Raw genomic sequence first — 19499 nt, 5'->3', positions numbered from 1 at the left:
AAAAAAAAAAAAAAAAAAAAAAAAGGTTTCAACTGTATTTTGCAGAAGGTACAAAAATAAATAAAAATAAGTATGTTTTAACTGTATTTGTAACTGTACAAAATAAAATAGAATACATAAATAGATACATTTTAAACAATTCAATTAAAATTAAAAGTAGGTTTCAACTGTATTTTGCACCATGGTATGAGGAAAACAACTGTAAAACTAGATCACTGTCATGAATAAAATAAAATAGATTTTAACTATATTTTGCAGCAGGATGAAAAAAGTAAATAATTTTTAAAAGAAAAACAATATATAAGTAGTTGGTTTAACTATTTTGCAGAAGGGTATACAAATTATTTATAACAAAAAAAATGTAAACATTAAAATAAAATAAATTCATATTAAATGTATTAAAATAAATAAAATTAGAAATTAATAAAAATTTTTTAAAAAAAATTAGGTTTTAGCTGTATTTTGCAGCATGGCATGTGTTTAGCAACTGTAAAACTAGACAACACCCATGATAAATCAACAGTCCAGACACACACACACCCACACACACACACTCACATACCCACACACACACTCACACACACATGTCTGGTCAGCTATCCTTGTGGGGACTCTCCATAGGCGTAATGGTCTCACTCACACTCACACACACACACACACACACACACACACACATATATGAATGTGCATCAGTGTGAAACGGGCGCACTTTGTTTTGTCTGACTTTGGGGTCAGAGACAGTTCATCTATATAAACCAGGACAGTGAAAACATCCGTATGCAAAATCTGGCATTTCAGGGTCTGATTGGATGTTTTTATACAGGACACACTTTCTGAATGTTCAAATCTAACATTGCACATTTAAACAACATATTAATGTCTGTAGCTTTGAGCGCCGAAAAAACTTCCAAACAAACCTTTAGCAGATAAATGCATTTAAACACAGCCTTTCTCTTCTAGAAAGCATCCCTACATGTCCTGAAGGAGGGTGAAGGCTCAGTTTTGAGCTGATAAACAGGAAGTAGTTGTGAGGTAATGGACAGGAAGTGGCTCTTATGGCGTATGGGCGGTTTGGGCATCATGGTGGAGATGTCCTGAGACCAGTGCAGAGGAACCGAGCCTCGGACCTGAACACAGGAGGAGAAACTGCCCGCCGTCAACGACATGACAGAGGCGTCGTGGATGATCTGCGTTCGCCACATCGCCCTGAAAATACGAGCACAAATCACCTGACATACTCGTTTTACATGCTATAGAAAAGTACACATAATCAGACATGTTATCAGCTCTTAAAATCAAAGATTAAATTTTATTAAATAAAAAAAAATAATAATGAAATTAAAAAAGTAGGTTTTAACTATATTTTGCAGAAGGGTACAAAAAAAAACAAATAATAATGAAAATTAAAAGTAGCTTTTAATTAAAAAAAAATATTTAAAAAATTTAAAATGTAAACAAAAAATATTTAAAATAGTAATTTAATTAAATGTTTTTTATGTTAATAAAATGTACAAAATAAAATAAAAACATTTAATAAAGTAAAAAAAACATTAAAACATGGGGTATGTTTTGAGCTCTGAAAATCAAAGACATATAACATAAAACAAAATAAGTAGCTTTTAATTAAAAATCTTTAAAAAAAAAAAATTAAATAAAAAATTAAATAAAATGAAATAATAAATAATATTTAATAATAGGAATTAAAATAAGTATCTTTTAATAAAAAAAATATTTAAAAAATTAGAAATGTAAATAAAAAATCAATTAAATTTATTAAAATAAAGTTAAATAAAAAAACATTTAATTAAATTTAATAAAATTAAAAAATAATATGAAATAATTTAATTTAAAATTTAATATACATGAAAATTATATAAATTATATAAAACCCGAGTTTTATATAAATTATATCAAAAATAATATTCACTTGACTTCAAAATGTATTTGAGTTTTCAGGCGGCCTAGTGATTTGACACACTACTTTTTGCATATTTTATGGTCGAGAAGTACACATATTCAGGCATGGGGTATGTTTTCAGCTCTGAAACTCAAAGATAAATAATCAAAGATTTATAAATAATACTTACAATAAGTACAACATTCCCTTAGTAGCTTCAACACAATTACACAGACTTTTGTGAGTATCCTGTAGTGTAGTGAAATACTTTCTCAAAGACAGCTTGGCTGTAGTTTAATCGTTAAACGAGCAGCTGAAACACGTCAGTATCTTCCCCATCATAAAGCATCACAGAGAGCTTAGTGAAGCTTTAACGGCCAACAGCTTTAGAGCAAACGGTCGTTACATAATCACACCTGAACACACAGAGATAAAGAGCATCTGATATCAGCACGCAACAAATGTGACCCTGGAGCACAAAACCAGACATAAGGGTCAATTTCTCGAAATTGAGATTTATGCATCATCTGAAAGCTGAATAAATAAGCTTTCCATTGATGTATGGTTTGTTAGGATAGGACAATATTTGGCTGAGATACAACTATTTGAAAATCTGGAATCTGAGGGTGCAAAAAAATCTAAATATTGAGAAAATCATCTTTAAAGTTGTTCAAATGAAGTTCTTAGCAATGCATATTACTAATCAAAAATTAAGTTTTGATATATTTACGGTAGGAAATTTACAAAATATCTTCATGGAACATAATCTTTACTTAATATCCTAATGATTTTTGGCATAAAAGAAAAATCTATAATTTTGACCCATACAATGTAACAATATGTAAATATTGTTGAAAAATAACAAAAAAAAAGTTTATTGTTAAAAAACAATGAAAAATAACATAAGTGGGTTTTAACTGTATTTTGCATAAAATAAAATAAATTAATTTAAATTAAATAAAAATCACAATTAATCGCATCCAAAATAAAAGTTTTTATGTATGTGTCCTGTCTGTGTATATTTATTATGTATATATAAATACACACACATACAGTATATATTTTGAAAATATTTACATGTATATACATTAATATTCTTATATTATATATAAATATATTTAATATATAAACAACATATTTCTCTTAAATATATACATGCATGTGTTTGGATATATAAATATGCACAGTATACACACACATACATTATGTAAACAAAAACTTTCATTTTGGATGCGACTAATCGTTTGACAGCACTAATAAAAACGTAAAAAAGTATCAATTATTAAAATTAAATTAAATTAAATAAAGTAGGATTCGAGTCTCTGTATTTTGTATATTTTGAAGACTCTTCTTGCATACTATATAGTAGAGAAATACACATATTCAGACATGGGGTGTGTTTTTAGCTCTGAAATAAAATAAAATAAAATAAAATAAAATACAGAAGGGTATAAAATAAAATAATAAATAAAATCTCTGAAAATCAAAGATAAATAAAATAAAAAATAATAAAAAATAATGAAAAAATAATGAAAAAATAATGGAAAATTTAAAATAATTAAAAGCTCTGAAGATCAAAGATAGATCAAATAAAATAACAATTAAGAAAAATTAAATAAATATGTTTTAACTGCATTTTGCAGAAGGGTACGAAATAAAAAATAATGAAAAAAATGTAAATAATTAAAAGCTCTGAAGATCAAAGATAAATAAAATGAAATAAATAGTTTTAACTGTATTTTGCAGAAGGGTAAGAAATAAAAAATAATAAGAACAAATATTTTAAAATTAAATTAAAAAGGATTCTCTGCATTTTGTATATATTTTTAAGACTGCTGGCTGTGTTTGCATACTTCCCGTACTGTGAAGTGAAGAGCTTATTGCAAGTGCGTACTACAATTAGAGTTGTCTAAATACACTTACTTCTCTACTTTAGTACACAAACAGCAATTACTAGGACATCCAAATACTTAATTCATTTGACTTCGAACTGTAATTGAGTTTTCGGACAGCCTTGTGATTTGACATTAGGTTTTTTTTAGCTCTGAAAATCAAAGATAAGATAAAATAAATAAATAAAAATTAAATTAAATTAAATTAAATTAAATTAAATTAAAATAAGAAAGAAACGTTAAAAAAATTAATTGAAAGTTTAAAAATTAAAATAAATAAAATTTTTAAGTTAAAATAAATTAAAAATAAATTTATTAAATTTAAAGTAGGTTTTGATTCTCCACATTTTGTATATTTTTAGACTCTGATGACTTTGATTGCATTTTTTCTGTAATAAATGAACAGCTTACTTTAAATAAACAAAAAAATCTTACTGACCCCAACCTTTGATTTCTCAAGTGTTTTGTGTGCTTCTCAGTTCTTCTCTTGCTCCTTTGAATGCATTAGGCTCTGAGATTATTGAGCGTCTCCATCGCTCTGTTAAAACACTGTTGACATCCGTGAACCCCTTCACCGCTGCTTCAGGCTCCTCACAGAGAGAAAGCATTACGCCACACAGCAATCAACAGCGCCAGACTCTCTCCGGATGATAATTTCTCTCTCTGTGTGTTCTTTCAGCTCGTTGTGTACCTTTTTGTTCAGTTTTGACCCTCCTGAACTTTCTGCTTGAAAAACAGCTGATGTCAAGCTGGTTTCTGGAACAAGGTAACTGGTTTGTTGCTGGTTCAAAGTGAGATGATAAACCCTCCAAAGCAGCTTAGATCAGCTAGAAACCATGTAATACTATCAGAAGTAGTATTGCTGGGGTGGAAGGGCCTCTCAGGTCAGCAAGAGCTCAGCTTTCCAAGGCCTTCAGGAAAGCAAAACGCCAGTATGCACAGAAAATTAACAACCACTTCTGTGATACTAAGGACACCAGACGCATGTGGCAGGGCATCCAGGCCCTAACAGATTATAAAATCACACCACATGCCAACAACAGTGACACCCACCTCCCTGACTTGTTGAATGATTTCTATGCACGGTTTGATCTAACATTTCTTACATTCCCACAATTTTCACATTTCTACCTTATTTAACACTTCTGCCTTGTTATATTTATTGTGCTCGTCATGTTTATTGCTCGTTATATTTAATGTGCTCTTATGTCTGATACCTGTTGTCATGAACATGTGTGTATACTTGTTTTGTCAGTGTCTTTGCACCTTGGTCCGTCAGAAACGATATTTCGTTCTTCTGTATACTGTGTATGTGGAAGAGTGACAATAAAGTTGAAGTTGGAGTTGAAGTTGAAGAAGGGAGTTTTAGCTGTATTTTGCAAAATAAAATAAAATAGGTTTTAACTGTATTTTGCAAAAGGGTAAAACATTAAAAAAAAAAAAATAAATAAAAATAATTTAAAATTAAAAAATGTATAAATAATTGTAAAAATAAATAATAATGTATTTATTTTATTTATTTAAATTTATTTATTTATTTATAATAAAATAAATGTATTTAGCTAAGGTTGCAAAACTAAAAAAAAAATAATAATAATAATTTTTGTTATAATTTACAAAGTTTGTATTTTGCAGAAGGGTAAATAAAAAAATTACAAAATAAAAATTTAAAATAAAAAACTGTATTTTGTGGTAGGGTGCAAAATAAAACAAAAAATAATAAAAGAAAGTTTTCTATTTAGTAGGTTTTGTAAAACTGTATTTTACAGAAGAGTACATTAAAATAAAATAAAAAATAAAATGTATTATTTAGCAGAAGGGCACAACGTAAGAGAAAAAGAAAAATAATGGAAAAAATTAAATAAATTTGTTGTTAACTATTTTGCAGAAGGGTACAAAATAACAAAAATTAAAATAATGGAATAAAATAAATGAAATAAAATTGTTGGTTTTAACAATTTTGCATAAGGGTAAACAAACAAACAAACAATTTTTATTATTAAAAATAATAAAATATTAATATTAATAAATAAATAAATAGGTTTCAATTGTATTTTGCAGAAGGATACACACACACAAAAAAAAATTTAAAGTAGGTTTTAGCTGTATTTTTGCAGCATGACATGTGGAAAGCAATTATAAAACTAGATCACTCCCGTGATAAATAAACAGTGCTGACTACACTGTGCGCATCAGCTGCTGTTGTAGTATCTCATACACACACATCAAGGTGCATCAGTGTGAAACGGGCTCAGAGATTCATCTATATGAAAACATTCACACGCACTACAGACCACAGACAGACGGAGACGGATCTGAGACAACAACCGAACATCATCTATAAAAACCTCATATAAGAGGATACTGGATTGGCCGCAGCATCCGTGAATGATGTAGAGCAGCCAATCAGGATGAACGAAGCCTTCTCCAGCAGATGAACATTCCACACATACTTAGCATACGGCTCGTTAATCAAACACAAACACGAGGCTGTCAGTTTAACACGTTAACTTTATTAATTAGTTATGAAAAATAACGCGATTAAAATATTTCATATAGTTGGCTGCTGACAAAAAATGATGCAGAGGGCAACAACTTCATAAATGCAGTTATGTCCTAAAATACAAGATACTGGGGCAAAAATGCTCCTGTATGAGTTTTTGTCTTATATTTATATCATATGATAATCGATTTCACACGAGCAGCGAGAGCAATACCACGCGAGTGCCGTTTGTCCCGAATGCAAATGTGATTTCATACAACAGTTCTGTAAATATGAAGTTAATATTGTGTTATATTTTAAACACAATATTGTCTGTTTTGCAAACAAAAATATTACCTAAAGCCACAGTAGAGCTGTTGTGCATCTGTCAGCAACACAGCGGTGTTTAGTTTCTGAATGAATCCGCATTTTGAACGAATCGTGTGAATCAATGAATCAAAGCCCCATTCATAAAGAGAGTCGTTTACTGAATTCCTGAATGAATCATCTGTTTGAACGAATCGAATGAATGAAAGACTCATAAAGACATTTACCGCCACCTGCTGGCAGATTTAGTTTCTTATTTAGAATTAGAGTATTATTTCATTTTTAAAAAAGGTGGGAAAAAAGGGGGAAAAAACTTTAAAGGGATAGTTCACCCACAAACTTTAAATTCCGTCATCATTTACTCAAACCTGAATGAAGAGTTCTATCAAATATATAAATATACAAAATAAAAAAAGAACAGAATAAATAATAAAGGAAAATAAAATTGTTTAAAAATTGTTTAAACACAAAATTAAAAAGAAATAAAATTTAAAAAAAATACAGTGCTACTCAAAATGCTATAAAACATATATCAAATATAAATATATAAATTAAGAAAATAATCAAACCAAATAAAATATAAAAATAATTACAAATATTATAAAATAAGCAAATAAAAACCAAAACCACTGTAAAATATATATTAAATATAAATATAAAACAATATTTAATTTAATTTAATTACAGTGCTACTCAAAATGCTATAAACATATATCAAATATAAATATATAAATTAAGAAATAAAATAATCAAACCAAATAAAATATAAAAATAGTTACAAATATTATAAAATAAGCAAATAAAAACAAAAACCACTATAAAATATATATCAAATATAAATAAAAAACAATAATACATTTAAATAAAATAAAATAAAATAAAATAAAATAAAATCCTGGTAAGAAAGCATACCTTGAGTGGGGAGTCCCTCCTCCTCGAAGATGTCAGAGCTGTCCTGTCTGCCGCTGGTGTTGAGCTCCTCAGTTTCTCAAGCGTCACACAGCATCTGTAGCAGCGTCATGTTATACTGCAGCGAATGGCTCAGGTCGTAGCTGTAACTACAGGTCAAAGGTCAAAGGGTCAAAGCGTCACATGAACTCATGGCAGAAATAATCACGCTTCTCATGTGTGTCGAGCAGCGGGATGCAGCTTTCATTGTTGCTAGGTGACAGACAGCATGTTGCTTAGAGATGAAGCCCACCGAATGAACTCTTTTAGAGACACACAGAAGTTCATCAGCGCTCACACGCAATTATTTCAGCCACATCTCATTTACAGAGCCCGGCCACATACAAAATAAATACGTGTTCAATTTATCAGCGCTCCTATTGTTTTCTTCATTCACCAGTGGGACACTGTATTTGAATAAATCAAATACAAAAAATACAACTTTTTTATTTTGATAAATAAAGTTAAAAAACAACAAACTTCTGAAGCAAATACATTTCCGGCTGAGATCACACAACTAACTAACTAACTAACTTCTGCTTGCTTTGCTGTTTTGTAGGTCAAACTGATTTAACGTGAAAGTTAAAAGAAGATTAAAATACAGCTAACATGACAGAAATGAAATGAGACTGATGAGCTGATTTGATCAATGGCATGTATGTAAAGCCCTCGCTAATAAATCAAATGCAAAAAAATTATATACAAATAATATTATTAGTAATGATGATGAAGTCATATCAATAAAGTTAATTAAGGGTGAATAATTTTAGGGACTGATATATGATATTTTTCCCAGATCTACCGATTTATTCACAAGTACATTAAAAATGCAGTGTATATTACAGCAATTTATTTCTTTTTCAGATTATTTATGACAACATTTTACTCTACACACCCACAAACACACACATAAATTTCTTTACTCAAATCATAAAAAAAAAAAATTTGTTACTTGAAACAAAGTAAATGTCGACTGAAATAAAATATAGATTTAAACTTATTTTATTTCAGCTATTTACCAAGTCAGCTTTTCTCATTTTCAATTAGTTGAAATTTTATTTAGTTTTAGTACTAAAATAACTATAACTCAATTTAAAACTAATATAGAAAACTATATAAAAAAAATTTAAAAAGTAAAAAAAAAAAAACAGTACAAAAAAACACAAACTAAAATTGAAGTTAAAAACAGAAAAAAAAATGTTTTATTTAGTTTTAGTGCTAAAATAACTATAACTAAAATTAAAACTAATATAGAAAACTATATAAACATTTTTTAAAAAGTAAAAAAAAAAAAAACAGTACAAAAAACGCAAAAACACAAACTAAAATTAAAGTTAAAAACAGAATTTTTAAAGATTTTATTTAGTTTTAGTACTAAAATAACTATAACTAAAATTAAAACTAATATAAAAAAACTATATAAAATTTTTTTAAAAAGTTAAAAAAAAAACAGTACAAAAAAAACGCGAAAACACAAACTAAAATTAAAGTTAAAAACAGAAAACAATTAAGTAAAATTAAATAAAAAACATAATAGAAATATTAGCAATATCAATTCTGAATACTTTCCGTACCCACTGTATATAAATACACACACACACACATATATATATATATATATATATACACACACATACATATATATATATATTGCTTATTTATTTTTTAATGAAGGAGGTCTCATTAAAGTCTGAGATTAAAGTTCTTACAAATGTATTCTTTTTCTCTATGATGAAACCCAATAAAAAAAGAAAGTACATGTGCATCAATTTTCAAGATTGTTTTGTCGAACGTCTTCTTGACAATAAATGGGGCTTTATATATTTTGTGATCTAATACAACATTCAGACATTTATAAATGTTCAAACAGGTTTCAGGACTGCTGTCTGATTATCTGTATTATTATTCGACTGAAATGACTTCAGCTGCTGTAATACACTTCTTTCCTAAAACCAAGAGACGGAGGAGAAAATGTTACGGCCAGATCGGTGGAAAGAAACGGGGAAAAGGACAAATAAGGCCACATGAGCGGCGCATCTGAGGAGCTCAAGAAATCATATTTCCATTACAATGATCTGGAAGTGATTCGAGGTCACGGTATTATGAGTACGAGACGCTTTCTAAAGGGCTCTGAGATAAAGGACAAGACGGACAGATGAAGAATCACACGCTCACCTGAAGTAGAAGTTACTGGACAGATGCACATTCTGGAAGATTCTCACATATCTGTGGAAAAAAACAGCAAATTAAAACATTCTAGTCTGAATTTGTTCATGATATAATCATTAACCAACTGGGCCTACACTAACATAAAGTCTGGAATGATTTAGATATTTTAAAAAGTGTTTTCTGCTCATCAAGATATTATTTGTTTGATCCAAAATACATTAAAAATTGTTAAATATTATTATAAATTAAAATAGCTGTTTTCTATGTGAATATCTGTTAAACTGTAATTTATTTCTGTGATGCGCAGCTGTATTTTCAGCATCATTACTCCAGTCTTCAGTGTCACATGATCTTCAGAAATCAGTATAATATGCTGATTTGCTGCTCAAGAAACATTTCTGATTATTATCAATGTTGAGAACAGTTGTGCCGCCCAATATTTTTGTTACACTACCATTTTTTGAAAGAAATCAATACTTTCATTCAGCAAGGATGCGTTAAATTCATCGAAAGTGACAATAAGGACGTTTATAATGTTACAAAGATTTCTGTTTTAAATAAATGCTGAACTTTCTGTTCATCTGTGAATCCTGAAAAATGAAACGTATCACGGTTTCCACACAAATATTGTGCAGCACAACTGTTTTCAACAGGCTGGTAAGGTCCGAATAATTAGGGATAAACCTCCTATAATATCCTGCCAGCCCCAGGAACTGCCTCACCTCCTTTTTGGTCTTGGGCCTCGGACAGGTCGCAATTGCCGCCGTCTTATTAATTTGGGGACGCACCTGCCCATGACCCAAGTGGAAGCCCAGATACCTTACCTCCACCCGCCCAACCGCACACTTCTTCGGGTTGGCCGTCAGCCCGGCCCCCCTCAGAGCTCGTAGGACAGCCCGCAGATGCGCCATATGCCGCTGCCAGTCCTGACTGTAAATGATGATGTCATCTAGATAGGCAGCGGCATAGGCGGCATGCGGGCGGAGGATTCTGTCCATGAGCCGCTGAAAAGTGGCCGGAGCCCCGAACAACCCGAAAGGAAGGGTAACAAATTGGTGTAATCCAAACGGCGTCGTGAAGGCTGTCTTTTCTTTGGATAAGGGCGATAAGGGGATCTGCCAATATCCCTTGGTTAAGTCCAGTGTCGAATAAAAGCGAGCTGAGCCCAGCCGATCCAGCAACTCGTCAACCCGCGGCATTGGATAGGCTTCGAATTTCGACACCGCATTCACCTTGCGATAATCCACACAGAGGTCCTCCGCCAGTTGAATGGCCAGGTCCAGCGACGCCGGCCGGTGGCACTGGACCCACTGCGCGGTGTTCGTCGGTAACCGCGCGACGAACTGCTCCAGCACCACGCGGTCGATGATCTGGTCGACGTCGCTTCCCCCGGCCAGCGGCCATTTGCGGCACGCGTCCCGGAGCTGCTGAGCCATCACGAAGGGCCGGCCGTGTTCCCCCAGCTCCAGTGATCGGAACCGCTGACGGTGTTGTTCGGGGTTCCGGCCGACCCGCTGGAGGATGGCTCGCTTGAGGGCGACCAGGAGGTTCTGAACTGGCAGCTGCTGTGCAGCCATCTGGGCCTCCCCTGACAGCAGCGGGATGAGGCGCACTGGCCAGTTCGTCCGGGGCCACCGACATGCCTCGGCGGTCCTCTCAAAGAGGTCGATGAAGACCTCCGGATCATCCTGAGGGCTCAGTTTGTTCAAGGGCAGGTGGGCTGGCAGGGCCGGGGCGGATGGACTTTCCCCCGCCCGAACCTCCCAGTCTATCCAGCTCCGGAACAGCTCGCGGTCCTCCTGCTGCGTCTGGACGAGGGCCCGGAATCGACGCTCCTGATCCTCCCTCATGTCCAGCAGCGCTTGATGGTGCTCTTGGTGGAGGCCCGCGAGCGAGTGGATGACTTCCGCAAACGGCGAACTTGACGGAGATGACATGACGGCGGCGGCGTTATCACTTCCTTCCCGGGTTTCGGCACCAGTGTAACAAAGTTCGTAGTGGGAAGGAGGAAGTGACTCAGGTAGGCGGTTTGGAGACTCGTGGCTCTTTTATTTCTTTCTTTAAAGTTCAACAAAACACAAACAGGGCGCTTCCAGCGCGTTCTCAATCTGCCCAGGGCATAAACTCAGTTCAGTCGGCTCTCCTCCTCCGGCTAAGGGATGGCCACGAGTCCCAGTCTCTCTCTCCCCCCACGTTCTCCAGTCTGCCCTTTTATCCGGTCTCTCCAGGCTAATTACTGCAATCAGACACAGGTGTTCATCATTTTGCACTTGACCTACTTACTCACCGCTCGTCTCCCGTCCCTCTCTCCCGCTGCAGACTTCGCTGAACCACGCCCCCCTCGCCACAGTAATACTTTTTCATAATTTTTAATGTATTTCAGATCAAATAAATGCTGCCTTGGTGAGCAGAAGAGACTTTAAAAACCACTAGTTTACTAGTACCAAGATAATAACAATGTACTTTTTGCTGGGTGTTTTTGTTTTATTAGAAAGTGGCTTGCAAGAAACAACTCAGATTCTTCAGATACAATGTAATAGGAGTAGATGTGAAGGAAAGGGAATGTTATTGAAGCGCTCGACCTAAATTGGACACAAAGACGTAAACGGTATCTCGTGTTACATGAGTCAACAGTTACAGGCTGTACTTCTGAAAGTACGGTGTGTTACTGTAAAGCTCTAACACACATCAGGAGTGACGAATAACAAACTTTATTGTCGTCACACACACACACACACTCTCTCTCACACACACAGACACACACACACTCTCACTCTCACACACACTCACTCACACACACACACACACACACTCTCACTCTCACTCTCTCTCACACCCACACACACACCACACACACACACACTCTCACACACACACACACACACACACACGTGTGAATTGCATCCAGAGATCAGAGTGACCGACCGCAGCAGGACAGACACGGTGTGCGAGGAAAACCTGAAGAAACAGTCTGAACAGCATACTAGCATACTAACTATCACTACTACTGCAGTATGCACGCTCAAAACATACTGTGTGTGAGACTTATGACTGGTTTTGTGCTCCAGGGTCACATATAGTGTATGGCAGCTGAGTGGACTATATCAGAAAGGAGTGAACGAAATGAAGTGAACGGATTCGGACAGTGACGTATACACTGCGCGTGAGAAACATCTTCGTCATATGTACTTGTATATTACATGTACCTTATTTTAGAAAATAATATTAATAGCAATAAAACTTAAAATTACTTTATATTGTAATCGTACATACCTCCGCGTCAACCTTGTGGTTTCATTGATGGTATATTATTAATTTCTTTTGTACTGCTTTGTTCATAATCATTAAATACTATTAAAAATGGTCAACAAAAATAAACACACATTAACACGTGTTCATAATTGTATGCATTTATTGTTTGTAGTATTTTGAAGCTCTCCCGAGCAGCGTTTTGCGTTTAGAGCGCCCTCAGGCGACCGTTAATGAATACGCTACCAACGAACATTTTTAAATATCCACCAAATTATCATCATTTTTTGTAAATTAGCAAAGATGCCACCTCGGTAAATTAATAAAATATTAAACTGAGTTAATGCCTACATAATATATTTTAATATAAATAATGCATGAAATAAACATTAAAGCAGAAATAATAACGGCATTCAAACTTTTGTGGAAAATAGTGCTTACATCAGTTGTACACTCGAAATCAGAATGCATTGTGGGTAAAACGTAGTGAACGAATGTAGGGAATGAAGTCGTTCTGGTATATATAGTGATATAGTGCACTATATAGTGGATAGGGAGCGGTTTCGGACACAGCTATTATTTATTCTGAATGCTACAAGTTAAGACATTTTAACACAAAATTGGATGCAAAATAATACTATAACTGGATAAAATAACACTAATATAGCAACTACAAATCATTAACTATTTAACCCTGTAAAGCCTGTCATATGAAATAACAGTCAGAAAAAAAAATCTATTTTTTTTTTAATGTAACAGTTATAACCTTGTACAAAATATTTTTTAAATATTCTAAAAAAAAAAAAAAGTTGAGATGTGTTTTTTTTTATTTTTTATCATGCTTATGACGACACATGAGGATATGAAGACAAAACAGCTCAATTTTATTTAGAGACTCTGAAAACAGTAAAAATATTCAATTCGGTGCAGGTGCTGATAATAATATGGACAAAAGTGATGAAATTCTGATGCTTGTACTGTAAATCAATGAGATCTTTAAAGCCGTATATCAGATGCTGACATAAAATGATCTAAATATCAGTCGTCGCTCTATATCTGCAGTAATCTGTCTCAGTAAGATGAGATTGAAATGATCCAAACATATAATGCAATGCAATGCAATGATTGAGAGATGAAGAAAGTCTCCTCAGAAGATGTGAGATGTTCTGGAGGCTTGTGAAGATCATTCCTCCGCTGAGGAACAGTGAAAGTAAAGCTTCTGGAAACAAACGCTCCTCAAAAGATCCTGAGGATCAGATTTGAGACTCTAAAACATGATTGATGGAGAATCAAGTAAAGCTGAGCTGCTTCAGTCCAGTAAGTGTTCATCTGGAGATATTACTGCAGTTATTCTGACCTTTACTTGAGAAAAATCAGTCAAGATTTGACTCGTGAAGCTCGAGCTGAAGCTGGACCTTTCTACAATCACACTTAAAGAGTTTTACTGGATAAAAACTCTAAACTATCAATCAGACAACAACTTTTTCAGGTTGATCATTTAGAGGCCTACTTAGTATGTAGTATGCAGTACACTAGCAGTCCTTTCGGAACATGTGACCAAATCCGAATGATCTTATTGGTCACTCTCTGTAGAACACACTAAAAACAATAATTACAGTAAAGATAACATATGATTATATAAACGGACTCACCGGGCCTCATCAGGGTGTGTGACTCTCACTGAGTCTTTAGGAATGTAGATCATATTCGTGTCTTCAATCTTATAAATCGAGTGGCCGCCGATATCTGCCATTTTTCGACGTGATCAACACGATGTAGTAACCCTTCAGAAACCGCACGAAACCTGAAAGACACGAGAGAAGACAGTGAATCATGTGGTTGTTTTACACTTTACAGTAAGGTCTCATTACAGTACATTAGTTTGTTTGTTTATGATTTTGCGCCACCGGCTTCCACGACTAATAAAGCTGGTGAGAGAGAAGTGAAAATATAGGAAAATAAATAAATTAAAACATAAATTAACTGATTCAGTTAACATGAACTAATAATGGACCATACTTTCAATTGACGAATTATGTATTTGAATTGCATGTACAATTTCCATGCATTTTTAATTTTACATAAACTTAATGTGATGCTATGTTTTGTCAGTCGCACATAAAAGTTTTCTGCACTTAAAAAAAACCTGGCCTAGATTTATTATTAACTATTTGCATTTTATTTAAATAATCATATTTTTAAAATGCATTTATTCAGATTGCTTAAAATCAGCATAAATCTGTTCGATATGAAAACCAGAAAATTCATTTATCTGAAAAGAATGAGCATGGGTAAATATGTGGGACAAGCAATATTAAATATTCTCATTTAATGCATGAGATCGAAACAAACTGGATTTATTGATGATAAACATAAATCTGGTTATGGTGAATTTAAAACACATTCAGTTTATTACAGAAATCTGACAATAAGTTTTTTAGTTTGTTAAAACTGTGTAATCAAAATGCATGGAAACTGAATATGCAATTCAAACACATAAATCTTAAATTTAGGCTTATACATAAATTTTGTTGCACAGCTGCTATTAATCTTAGTTTAATTAGTTTAATCATTTACCAGGGTTGTTATAGTTAAACTAATACTGAAAAGAAATGAAAACATAAAAGGCAACATTTCTCATTTTGCTTTAACTTAATGTACTAAAACTGAAAAAATGGTGTATATATACGGATCCTCTGCAGTGAATGGGTGCCGTCAGAATGTCAAACATTCTGGAGGAAGTGTTATTATGGATTATGAACTCGTATTTGAGTTAAAAACATCTTAATGCTGGATTTGTTTCAGCTTTTGTCTTCTCCAGATGTTAACTGATGGACTGGAGTGCTGTGGATTACTTGTGGATTATTGTGATGTTTTTATCAGCTGTTTGGACTCTCATTCTGACGGCACCCATTCACTGCAGAGCATCCATTGCTGAGACACTGATGCAATGCTGCATTTCTCCAAATCTGATGAAGACACAAACTCACTCTAATCTCGAATGGCCTGAGGGTGAGCACATTTCCAGCAAATGTTCATTTTTAAGTGAGCTATTGCTTTAAATGTGCAGTAAACAGCAATATTTCCGTTCTCTTTCATGTTTAAAGTGCATTTAGAGACGAACACATCACTCTAATGACGAGACGTGAGAGTATAATCAACCGCCGCCACACAGCATCATGAATCTATCAGGTGTGTCGTAAACATGACACACATCAATGTTCTGATCTACTTGTTTGTGCACTAAATTTGCACTTCTTATTACTTCCACGACGCCGCTCCCTCAGCAGAAGGTGATTAGAGGCGTATGGAGGTTGCATAAGACACAATTTCAGTGACTAACACAACTAAGAGTGAGGTTTGTGTCAGCAGAAGTAGGTCATGACCTGCAGATAGATCATCGTCACTGAGTTTCTCACAGCGTAATTGTGATTGTGTGAGGAGACGCTGACTCGGACACGATTCGGAGCGTCTTCAGATCAATAGGAGTGTGTGCAGACAGACAAACACAAGCCCGCTGAACCAGAAAAGTGCTGTTATTGTTAACTAAAACTATTCAGATTGTTTTCATTAATTTAAGTACAGCCTAAACAAAATCAACATTCCATAAACAGTAATGCGTTGTTCTAGCAGTGCCAAAGACATGGGTTTGATTCCCGGGGAGTGCATGAAGTGATCAAATGTATAGCTTGAATGCATTTATAGCTCTGGATAAAAGCATCTTCCAAATGCATGAATAAAATATAAATATTACATGAAAAACTTAATAAAATGAAATAAAATATATAAAATATATATATATAACTGACAAATGAATAAAATTGCTAAATTTGAAATAAATATAAATTAAGGCTAAATAGAAATATTTAAAAAAAAAATACAAAAACATAAAATTACTAAAACTATTAAAACAATAAAAATGATAAAAATACTAAAACTGAAATAAATCTAAAGCTAAACAGAAATATAAAAAAATTACAAAAATTACAAAAGCAGATAACAAAATTACTAAAACTGAATAAATACAAATTAATGCTAGACAGAACTATTAAAAAACTAAAAACAAACTACTAAAACTAAAACTGAAATAAAAATAAATGAAAGCCAAATAGAAATATAAAAAATAAATAAAAATGACAAAAGCACACAACAAAATTACTAAAACTAAACTAAATATAAAGCTACATAGAAATAGAAAAAATACATACTTAGAAAAAAAACTACAACTAAAAAGACAAAAGCACATAAAATTACTAAAACTAGAATAAATTAAATAAAAAAAATAAAAAATAACAACAAAATAACAAAATTACTAACACTAAAACTAAAATAAACAAATTAAATCTACATCTAAAATATAAAAAACAAAAACGAATAAAAAATGCAAAAGCACATAACAAAATTACTAAAACTGAAATAAGCTAATTAAAGCTAAAGAAAAAAAATAAACTAATAAAAATGACAAAAACAATCATTTTGACTAAAACTAAAATGACTGATATGGCTAAAACGAAAATAAATAAATATTATATATATTAGGCTATATAAATTCACATCAGGGATAAAGTTAGTTTGTTTTATTCCAAAAAAGGTTTAATGAATATAAACAGTGAATATAAAAGAAATAAAACAGACCATTTGATGCGGACTTGTTTGTGAAGATTGTAAGCAGCTCACCTTATCATCAATAATGAGCAGATCTCGCGGTCGATCTTCAGGAGCGTTATTACTGCCCACCAGAAAATACCTCTGAGAAAAACAAAACAAAAATACAATGAACTATTTTTTAAAAGCAACAACTCAAACTCATCAAATACATCTTTAAATGGGTGAAAACATGTGAGTGTCACATTACACGCTAATACTGAAAGAACAAAATGATATGCATATTTATTATATTCATATTTGCATAAGGAAAATAAATGAAGCCATTTAAAAATGAACAATTACGCATTATTCATCCCTACTTGTGACCCTGGAGCACAAAAGCAGTGTTAAGTCGCTGGGGTAGCCAAATAGCCAAAAATACATTGTATGGGTCAAAATTATAGATTTTTCTTTTATGCCAAAAGTCATTAGGATATTTAGTAAAGATCATGTTCCATGAAGATATTTTGTAAATTTCCTACTGTAAATATATTAAAACTTAATTTTTGATTAGTAATATGCATTGCTAAGAACTTCATTTGAACAACTTTAAAGATGATTTTCTCAATATTTAGATTTTTTTGCACCCTCAGATTCCAGATTTTCAAATAGTTGTATCTCGACCAAATATTGTCCTATCCTAACAAACCATACATCAATGGAAAGATTATTTATTCAGCATGATGCATTCACAAAATTGACACTTAAGACTGGTTTTGTGCTCCAGGGTCACATATTGTGTCTGAACTTTCAAGTTTTTCACATTTTTTCTACAGTGATTACTGTGATATGATTTTTAAAAATAAAATTAGCAAATAATATTTAAAGCACACACGGTATATTACAGACTTGAGATGGGTAAAATGTGTTTTATTAACATGAAAACGTAAAAAAGCAACAAAATGGACTTATTCACTTTTTGACGCCATCCCAGCATCAAGGCTATTTTCATATAAATTATACAAGACCAAATGGACTTAAAACAGCCTTTCTTTTCTTTATTTGACTTCCGTATTTTGATTTTGTAGTGAAATACGAACCGGACTTGTTCTTGAGTGAATATGAAGACAAGGGTTCGAGGCATTCTGCTCTTTATTTGGACAGATTTCCAGGTAAGACACATTAAAGACTCCCAGTGAAATCGACACACTGAGGATAAAGACAGCCGGTCCTGTTCTCTGTATTCTGCGCTCATAAACGCTCCGATCTGTCCTGTTCTGTGCTTTAAAAGACTGTAAAATACAGCATGTAATTTCAGGGACACAATGGACTGCACTGTCTGTATGTCTGCACACAGTAAATGATGAGCACTGCACTTGATCAGTGTTTTATTACTCAATATTGAGCAGATTATCATGCGTGTTGTTAAGGAAAGGGTGCTACTACTTTATTAAGTGATCAGATGCATCATTTTCACCTGTTGGACCAGAAAACAGGTAAACAAAACACACAGAAAGAGGAACCTAAGCCATATTTACAGAGCGGATTTTAATGATTTGAGAATATTCTAAACTAAAAAATTGAACTAAATAAATAATAAAACATTAATTCATTCATTAAAAATAAAGCTGATTTGAAATGTTGAAAAAAATCAATAAATAATGTAATGTATATCTACGTAAATCTATAAATAATCAATAAAAATTTGTAAAAAATACAAATCTATAAATAAATAAAGCTGATTTGAAATGTTGAAAAAAAATCAATAAATAATGTAATGTATATCTACATAAATCTATAAATAATCAATAATGTAATGTACATCTACATAAATCTATAAATAATCAATAAAAAAATGTAATGTATATCTACATAAATCTATAAATAATCAATAAAAAATGTAAAAAAAAAAATACAAATCAATAAATAATGTAATGTATATCTACAA

At 32.7% G+C, this 19499-nt stretch overlaps 1 pseudogene; it reads right to left on the bottom strand.

The window, feature by feature from the left end:
• LOC107739186 (polyphosphoinositide phosphatase-like) overlaps positions 1 to 19499 on the bottom strand; it is a 109783-nt pseudogene that overhangs the window by 54395 nt on the left and 35889 nt on the right.

Source organism: Sinocyclocheilus rhinocerous, unplaced genomic scaffold (genome assembly GCF_001515625.1).
Source record: "Sinocyclocheilus rhinocerous isolate Xijiao unplaced genomic scaffold, SAMN03320098_v1.1 scaffold555, whole genome shotgun sequence".
Lineage (NCBI taxonomy): Eukaryota > Metazoa > Chordata > Actinopteri > Cypriniformes > Cyprinidae > Sinocyclocheilus > Sinocyclocheilus rhinocerous.
This window is presented reverse-complemented; position numbering and strand designations above follow the sequence as displayed.